The sequence below is a fragment of the Schistocerca nitens genome, chromosome 1, assembly GCF_023898315.1.
Source record: "Schistocerca nitens isolate TAMUIC-IGC-003100 chromosome 1, iqSchNite1.1, whole genome shotgun sequence".
Lineage (NCBI taxonomy): Eukaryota > Metazoa > Arthropoda > Insecta > Orthoptera > Acrididae > Schistocerca > Schistocerca nitens.
In genome coordinates, this window is record NC_064614.1 from 941,393,386 (window position 1) to 941,401,899 (window position 8,514).

At 43.8% G+C, this 8,514-nt stretch overlaps 1 pseudogene; it reads left to right on the forward strand.

Moving 5' to 3' along the window:
• The first annotated feature begins 7,491 nt into the window (after positions 1-7,491).
• Positions 7,492-7,610, forward strand: LOC126208875 (5S ribosomal RNA; annotated as a pseudogene).
• Positions 7,611-8,514: the final 904 nt, after the last annotated feature.

Here is an 8,514-nt window from a genome sequence, read left to right on the forward strand (position 1 = left end):
ATTTGGAAAAGAGATTCACGATCAACTGAGTCGTGGGCCTTTTTAAAATCCACCAGGAATCCTTTGGTGCATAAGGATTAGTTTTTAACTAAGAGTTTGTTCTGGACATGATCTGTTTGGTCTAAAGCCTGCTTGGTATTCACCAATTTTAAGTTCTAATTGTTCTTGGGCTCGATCAAGTAACCATGGAAAGAGAATTTTTTATGCGACTGGGAGAAGAGAGATTCCTCGGTAATTATTAACGTCGGTTCTGTCCCCTTTTTTATGCATAGGATGAATTAAGGCAGTTTTCCAGTTCTCAGGTATTTTCTCAGTTTGCCAGGCATGTCCTATTAGATGAATGATCTCTCTTGTAGTGTTAGGGCCAGCTGATTTTAGTAGTTCTCCAATTATACCGTCTTCTCCGGATGCTTTGTTGTTTTTAAGTCTCTTAATTATGCTTAATTATTTCGATTTCATCAGGTTCGTTAGAGTTAGGGCTGGTGTTATCAGTTTGTTGTGGTTAGAATTTATTCTCTGGTTCTGGACTGTTCAATAGTTTTCCAAAATAATTAGCACGTAACAATTTTCCTGGTTGTTAAGAGCAAAACTGCCATTTTCATTTTTGAAGTAAAGACTTTGAGGTTGGTAAACGGTTAGTTTTGTTTTGAATGTTTTATAAAAGTTTCTTATATTGTTCTTTTCGAAGTCTTTTTCGATTTCTAGGAGTTTGTCATTTTCTTAGTTTCTTTTGGTCTGTCGGATTAATTTAGATGTTTCTGTTCTCACAGTTAGAAAGGTGTTGTACGTATTTTGAGCTTTGTTACTATTCCATATTTTTAATGCCTCATGTCTAGACGTAACTGCTGTTTCACGATCCACGTTCCACCAAGGGTGTTTTTGTTTCTTTCGAAGCGGAATTAAATTTTGTGTTGTTTTGATGAACTTTCTTTATGCTTTACCAACTTTTGCATTTTTTTTTCAAGTACGCTTGTTAGAGTTGGGGTTATTTTAGTATGTGTCTAATTTAGGGGTAACATTTTTGTTTTGAAAAGTTTTTGAAGTTGAAGTTTTACTCTTATTCGCGTTAAATAATGGTCAGAATCATTATTAGCTCCCACTGTTTCTTATATTTTTTTCTCTTTACCTAACAGCATTAAAATCACCTATCAAAATTTTAACATGGTTTGAGGGAATTTTCGAGATGATGCATTCTAGCGTTCCCCAAGCTTCATTAACTTCTTCAGGTTTTTTTATGGTTATCCTCATTGACTGACATACGGGCATTAATTAAAGTGTATGCTTTACTTGTGCATTTAAGGGAAATTGTCATTAGTCTATTATTATTGTTTGGTTTTACCTCCGTTATTGAATTTAAAATATTTTTGGAGACTGCAAAAGCAACTCCCAGATGTGGTGTATTATGAAGTATCCTTTTATCAATTCTACTTTTAAAAATACGATAATTGCCGAAATTCATAGTGTTATTGTCTGTCATTCGTGTTTCTTGAAGTGCCACAATTTGAATATTCTTTTCTTTTGATGTATCTCCCAAATGACGAAGTTTACCTGGTTGCAAAATTGTTTGTACGTTAAGTTCTACTAAAAATGTATTTGTTTTGGTTTTAAGTTGGCCAGAGATCTCCGACTTCTTCTGCTGAATCACACTGCATTTTAACCTGGCCGCCCCAGAATCCAAAAGACCAGTTGCGACAGTAATACTGGCCGTGGATTAACCACCTGGGGCAATCTTGTGATTACCAAAATGCTCCAAGATGGCTGTACCTGGAATCCGGTCGGGTTGAGTAGACTCATTGACTGTACTCAGAGTGTTAAGACTGGAAGGGTTAGTTCCAGAATATAAATTTCAGTCGCACCGCTGGAGAACAGACGCTGACCACTTTGCCGCTTGCTAAAAGACAGACTCAAATTGGATTTGGTATTATTTCGCCTTGGTCTGGGACTGCTTATTCTGTATTCGCAGCTGTCCCTCACACCTCATGGAACGATCACTATCCGTCCAATGCCCTAGGTAACTTGGCTTCTTAGACTTTTAGTTACACAGTCTTGGAGCCTGGAAAAGGGGATATAGATTATTATTGTGACTAGCCTTTAGCTGAAAGGCCCGAAGATAGTGAAAGGCGGTGGAACCATCTTTTTCAGAAGGACAACATATCTTTCCACGGAGTTGGCAAGATGATGGGTGCTTCGCAGCAGTGAGGGTTTGAACTGGATCTAAAGCAAGCTCCAGTGACCTACACAACGAAAAAAAATCCAGAAACCAAGGAGGAGTTGTGAGATATAACAAGTTAGTAGGCACGTTTCTACATATGAAAGATTATGCGGATTGGTGCTAGTAGCAAATCAGAGATTGGACATGGTGGGTTGATATTAGTCAAGGTTGCCTGTAAGGTGACAAAGAGGCCTTGATCAACACCTCACTCAGTTTAACGACGTCATGTAGCAAGGCAACGAGAAGCTACATGTTCCTTGTGGTACATTGTAGAAAGACTTCGCAAGATTGTAGCCACGATATGTGTTTCCTGGCAGCGGTGGTAACGAGAATTTACGGGCTTGGAACGGCCATGTCGTGCTATCGAGAGGGGAGGCCATCACTTTCGGCGTATCGCTCTGGCGCATCGTACTGCATCTGCAGCAGCAATCTGAGCAGCAGTTGGATCCACAGTGACACAACGAACTGTCACAAATCGGTTACTTGGAGGACCACTCCGAGCCAGACGCCCTGTAACGTGCATTCCATTGACCCCAAACCACGGCCATTTGCGACTCCAGTGGTGTCAAGCTAGAGCTCATTGTAGAGCAGGCTGGAGCTCTGCTGTGTTTCCTGATGAAAGCTGGTTCTGCCCCACTGCAGGTGATCGCCGTGTGTTGGTCAGCAGTAGGACAGTTGAGGGCCGGCAACCAACTTGGCTTAGTGCTAGACAGAACCTGGAGTTATGGTCTGGTGTGCAACTTCGTATGATTGCAAGACCACTCCCGTGTTCATCCCACGCAACTTGATTGCACATTTGTACGTCAGTCTGGTGACTCAATCTGTTGTGCTGTCATCGGTGAACAGCATTCCAGAGGGTTTTTTTCCAACAGGATAAGGCTCGCTCACATATTGCTGTTGAAACCCAGCATGCCCTACGAAGTGTCGACTTGCCTTGGACTGCTCGATCACCAGATCCGTCTACCGAGCGAGGTGGCGCAGTGGTTAGCACACTGGACTCGCATTCGGGAGGAAGACGGTTCAATCCCACGTCCGGCCATCCTGATTTAGGTTTTCCTTGATTTCCCTAAATCGCTCCAGGCAAATGCCGGGATGGTTCCTCTGAACGGGCACGGCCGACTTCCTTCCCCGTCCTTACCTAATCCAATGGGACCAATGACTTCGCTGTTTGGCCTCTTCCTCCAAACAACCCAACCCAGATATGTCTCCAGTCGAGTACATATGGGGTATCATGGGACGACAAATCCAGCATCATCCGCAACCAGCATTAACCATCCTGTGTTGACTAATCAATGCAACAGGCAAGGAACTTCATCCCACAGACTGACAACCCGCACCTGTACAACACAATGTGGGCAAGTTTGCATCCTTGCATTCAACATTACCGCAGTTACATCTGAAACGTCCCCTTAGAAAAATTAATGAATTACTGTGCTGATAAATCTCTTACATTATTTGCTTTTCAAACAGCTGAGCAAAACTGAACGTACTCAGACATTACTCTCTTTACTTATTCTGATCAACACTAAACTGACACACAATATTTTTTAGCGCAACGCAATCTGACTTTCAATAATCCCTACAAAATAATGGCCCTAACAAACATTAACCTATACCTTTCACAAATCACTTACCTCACAAAAATCTTCGTTACTCGAACTACTGCAATACAGCGAGCGCCACTACTGCCAGCTAAATAAAAGATTCAAACTACTGACGGCACTGAACTACTGATAGGCATAGTTAGCAAATGAAAGATTTTGATAGAGAACAAATAATGTATTTACCTTAATGGTGTTCAAAAGTCATAATATATATAGCAGTTCATGACATCCATTCTTACAAATGTACTGTTTCTGGTGGACACACGTCCAGATCATCCGCTCTCAAAACTCCGCCATCTCTCTCCCACATCCACAACTGCTGGCGGCTCACCTCCAACTGCGCAACGCTACGCGCTGTTAACATCCAGCTGCCCAACACTACAATGGCAGACAACAATGCAAACTAGCCACAGACTGCACACAGCACAGCCAGTGATTTTCATACAGAGCACTACGTGGCGTTACCAATAAGAAACCTATACAGCCTACTTACACATCTTTTTTAATGTAGCAGCATTTCACATTTAGAATGGTTATCTCGCGCTTACATTAACCTGTGATCTTGCGATGTTAATCACTGAAGTAAGTTACCTAGGCAAATCTACTCCTGTAATTTCGTTACTCTACATTAATTGTAATTTTTTGTTGCGACTTTTTTTCGTCAGTGTATTTCTAGTACCGAATCTCTCACTACATTAGTTATACGGACGGCTGAGTGTCGTGGGATTTACACATATTTATGTCACCGACCAAGCAAGGATAAGTTGATGAAAAACTGTAAAATTTTCTACTGTGTATTTCGACCTTCAACGGTAGAACATAGAAAAAGCAGTGTTTTGTATTCTCTTCTCTTACTTTTATTTGATTGAGAACGGGTTTATCCCGTTTGTGTAGGGGTCCACTTAAGTTTAGTCACAAACTCCTCGCGACAACATGTTCGTAGTACAGAGGCCAAAGGATCAACAGCATCAGCGGATACATAAATCACGGTCACCTCTTTAGCGCACTGCTCACGTTTGGCGACAGGTGTTCGTTTCTTTCGCTTGTGCAGTTTCTTAATTGCGCTTGGCAGAGATCCTAGAAACTCATTACACCAGTGCCAAGACTCAGTGGGGGGAACAAACGCAATTTCACCACCTCAACATGGCTCAGCACCTCTACTAATGAGAAAAGAGGTTAGCACCCACACGCGAACTCGCGCCAACATTGTAAAAATCCAACCCTCAGCCACTGACACACTGCGATAATATAAAGACGCTGTACACAGAGAACAAACTTATTAACCACTGATTTCATAACAACTGGCTGAGAAGGTAATTTCTTGGGAGTATACGTGCATTCTCCGTCCATTAAAGCTACAGTACAAACAGCAACAGTAACTTATTGATCGAAACAGTTTGTTTGGGTATGACAATCAAAATGCTGAATAGTCTCACACATGGAGGACAAATAACCTGCGTACTGTACGTAATGGAGGCTTTTCCACTCTGTAACTGGAAGACAGCATCTGTCTCTTTCGTCAACAAACGATGTCAACAGCACTATTATCACTTCTTCCGACTATCAGAGAAAAGATGCTACGCGAAACGGACCGATTTCTCTCTCATTCTATGGCGTTATTGGACGTTCATACGTAGAACTGCAAAGTCAGCTCAGTCCTCCCCACCTGGACATTTATCTCAGTTTTTCAAAACGTTACCCACCATTTTTCCTTCAAGTAGCATCTCAGTTGTCCTCAAGCAGCTGTTGTGTGTTGTGTAGCCGCTTCACGAAAATGACGGGAGCAAAATCTTATCTTACGCGTTCTTCAGCCCCTAAAACCAGAAATACATTGCGGAACTTACTCCCACTGCGGCGCCTAAGTTTGAAATTTGGCTCCAAATTGCTTACAACCTTCATCTGTATAAGTCAAAAAGTATAGCGCCCTGTTGTGTCACTCCCAGGCTCGCCGACGTTTCAAACTGCAAGGCCAATCATCAGAAGTTTATGTGAGCTGCAAGGTAGGTTAATGATGTCACATTGGCACAAAATTTCGTCACAATTCCGCTCAACGCCACCGTGGTCGCGTCACACAATGAGAAGGTCGCCACAGCCCCTCGTAGCCACGTATCACCACTTCTTCCGACGTCTTAGGAATTGAGATCAGAACGGTGACACCGTTTCTTACGGGTGGCCGACGGAAACATTTAAAGCACCCCGCCCCTAAGAACCGGCACGAATTGGCCCCAGGGGCATCAAGGGCGTCAATGAAACCACACACTTCCTTGGGACGTTGATTACCACACACTTCCCGGTCGAAAATGACATTTCACAGTGTGATGAGAAACAGGCAGGTGTTCTTGACAACCTGTTGGCACCCTCGGGCGCTTCAACCCTTCTCGTGATTTCCCTAGATCACTTCAGGCAAATGCCGGGATGGTTCCTTCGAAAGGGCACGGCCGATTTCCTTCCCCATCCTTCCCTAATCCGAGCGTGTGCTCCGTCTCCAATGACCTCGTTGTCGACGGGACGTTAAACACTTATCTCCTCCTCCTCCTCAACCCTTCTGAACAGAATGTGGGGCTGCATCGCCATTGAACGCGATCGCACGCCTTTGGAGTGCAGCGCGACCGTAGCTTCTGCTCTTGTGTACTGGTTGGAACCACTAGGTACCGTTCAAAAACCATTCGAAAAATTTTTAACGTGATCTGAAGCAGCAAGGCATACTCCTAGTTTGTTTGTGGCACTCTCTTTTCATCCATCCTGTCTTCCACCCTCCTGTGGCGTGATCACTCGCCTGTGAAACATTAACATGTGCGTGAATGAAAGCGACTAGGGTCCCTAAGTGGTAGTGTATCGTAAGTGTTCTTTTTTGTTCGGCCATTCATAAGAGAATCACGTCATTTCAGCGCTGGATGTCCTCCTATTGACCTTCATCGCTGAGACGTCAAAAGAAAGGGTGCAGTGTTGGTAAGAGGAGCTGTGAGGATCTTCCTATTGTATGACACGTCCACAGTGGCGGAGAGATTTGTGCTGAAATTTGGTGACAAAAGTGACATCATTAACTCACCTTACAGCGAGGTGTGGCCTTTTTTCCGACACCTTACTGTTTGAAGCCTCGCTGAGCCCGAGGGTGACGTCGCAGGGCACCACGCTTCTGCACCGTTACACAGGAAGGTTGTAGGTACTTTTGAATCGAATTTTAAACTTATGCGTCGCAAGGGGAGACGGTTATTGTGTTTCGAATAAGTGATCTTTTAATTTAATAAAATAAGCATATACGTTACAGTCCGAGTTACTGTAGACAAAAAATATATCGTCTACGTCACAAAGTCCTTAACAAAATTCTGAGGACAAGACGGGGCCTCAAGAGATTAGGTACGGCGCCGCTAATGGAAGTCTACTTACGTCAGGGCTCAGCGCCGCTCGCCTCACTCTTTGGCGGCCAACTATGATAGCAGCATCGTCACAACTCAGATCCAGCAGTGTTGGTATTGTTTCTCAGAATTGTGTACCAAAGTTTATAGTTAACTGTACAGAGATGTGTGACAGTTTTTCAGTGCTATTCAAAGTAATGAACAGTTATCACATGTTCGGTGACAGTACTAAATATACTGTAATACATGTAGACGCGGATTGCAGCCAAGTTAAGTATTCGGTATTAAAGAGTTTTACTAAAGTAAACGAATGTTATTTGCCAACGGCCTTGCCGCAGTGGTAACACCGGTTACCCGTCAGATCACCGAAGTTAAGCGCTGTCGGGCTGGGCTAGCTCTTGGATGGGTGACCATCCGGTCTGCCGAGCGCTGTTGGCAAGCGGGGTGCACTCAGCCCTTGTGAGGCAAACTGAGGGGGAGAAGAGGCATACCATCAGGATCTAAATGTGCACAGCAACCCATGCCTTCAACCGTCAGGGTAGGAGAGGTAGAATATCGGAAAAGAAAGAAGCGATTCATTTGAAACACTTATTCAACATAAGGAGTACACAAGACGTATTACATCTGGTTTTTTTTTTTTTTTTTTTTTTTGTGGCCTTCAGTCCAGAGACTGGTTTGATGCAGTTCTCCATGCTACTCTATCCTGTGCAAGCTTCTTCATTTCCCAGTACCTGCTGCAACCAACAACCTTCTGAATCTGCTTAGTGTATTCATCTCTTGGTCTCCCTCTACGATTTTTACACTCCACGCTGCCCTCCAATGCTAAATTTGTGATCCCTTGATGCCTCAGAACATGTCCAACCAACTGATCCCTTCGTCTAGTCAAGTAGTGCTACAAATTTCTCGTCTCCCCAATTCTAGTCAATCTACATCTACATCTACATTTTTACTCCGCAAGCCACCCAACGGTGTGTGACGGAGGGCACTTTACGTGCCACTGTCATTACCTCCCTTTTCTGTTACACTCGGGTATGGTTCGCGGGAAGAACGACTGTCTGAAAGCCTCCGTGCGCGCTCGAATCTCTCTAATTTTACATTCGTGATCTCCTCGGGAGGTATAAGTAGGGGGAAGCAATATATTCGATACCTCATCCAGAAACGCACCTTCTCGAAACCTGGACAGCAAGCTACACCGCGATGCAGAGCGCCTCTCTTGCAGAGTCTGCCACTTGAGTTTGCTAAACATCTCCGTAACGCTATCACGGTTACCAAATAACCCTGTGACGAAACGCGCCGCTCTTCTTTGGATCTTCTCTATCTCCTCCGTGAACCCGATCTGGCA